We start from the raw sequence: 1,372 nt of genomic DNA, 5'->3' as shown, positions 1-1,372 counted from the left end.
TATTTGTAGATTGGAGAGATGTTTTATTTTCTCTTTAAAATTATTCACATGTTAATAAAATTAAAATTATAGATATTTCCTTTTATTAACCATGAAGAGATTTTAAGAGAAATTTTATTTTTAAAATTTCCGGAAACAAATAAGGAAAGTTTTAATTGTTGATTGAAACTTGTCCAATTTGCTTCCTATTGTTTTGGCCGGCCATCATTGTTTAATTTGGGAAATATTATTTTATTTTCTCAATTAAATCATGTCAAGGAAATTAAGGAAAATTTATTGTAATTAAATTTCCTAATTTACCTAGGCCAAGGAATATAAAAGAAGGGGTGAGGGTGCCTTCACAAGATACAAGATCTATTATTCCTCTCCCTCTTTTGTTCCTTGGTGTGGCGGCCATCATCTCCCTCTCTTCCTCTTGTGGTGGCCGAACCTCTCTCCCTCCCTTGGAGTTCTTGTGGTGGCCGGATACTACTCGGAGAAGAAGAAGAAGAAGGAGAAAGCTAGCATCTCTTGGAGCTTGGTTAGTATTTTGGTTTTTCTCCTTGGTGAAGCTTTTCTTTTGTGGCCGAACCTTGCTTGGAGGAGAAGAAGGTGGTTGGTGGTTTCTCATCTTGGAAGATCGTTGCCCACACAACGTCCGAGGTTAGAAGAGGAATACGGTAGAAGATCAAGAGGTTTTTCTACAAGGTATAACTAGTAATTTCTATTTCCGCATCATGCTAGTTATTTATGGAAATAATACCAAATACAAGAGGCTTACGTTCTAGAATTTCGAATATGTTTTTTTGAAGTTGTGTTCTTTTGTTTCTTTCTTTTCCTTGTGATTTGATTGTTCTCTTTGGTTAACCTAAAGTTATTTTAGGAAATTAAATATTAGCTTTCTATTAAAGGTTTTGTCTAGTCGGTGGTGGTTGCTCCCATATCCAAGAAGGCCATGTGCCTCGCCACGTCAGTACTGGGAACCTTTTATGGAAATTAATATTTAATGGAATTAATAACTTAAGGAGACTTGGGTCGAACGTGTTAAGTTCCGCAGGAGATCCAAGTCAAAACCTAAAAGAACAAATAGATTAAGTTTTGGATCAAACGTGTTAAGTTCCGCAAGCGATCCAAAATTTAATTTAAAAAGAACACATGGTAGCTAGGAAAAGGTTCAGACCTTTGTACAAAATTTTTGTACAGTGGAACCTATAGGTTTTCCGAGTAGCAACCAACACCTAGGACTTTTGCCTGAAGCTCACGACCCGCCAAGACTTTCCGCATAGGGTTACCACCCCCTATGACCTAGGGTTACCACCCCCTAGGGTTTTCTCCCTGCCTAACCGCAGCTAGGACTTGTCTGAAACACTCAATTAAGTATGTTAGATTACAA

Source organism: Zingiber officinale, chromosome 5B (genome assembly GCF_018446385.1).
Source record: "Zingiber officinale cultivar Zhangliang chromosome 5B, Zo_v1.1, whole genome shotgun sequence".
In the NCBI taxonomy this organism is placed as follows: domain Eukaryota; kingdom Viridiplantae; phylum Streptophyta; class Magnoliopsida; order Zingiberales; family Zingiberaceae; genus Zingiber; species Zingiber officinale.
The sequence above is the reverse complement of the archived record's forward strand: the minus strand, read 5'-3'. Positions refer to the sequence as shown.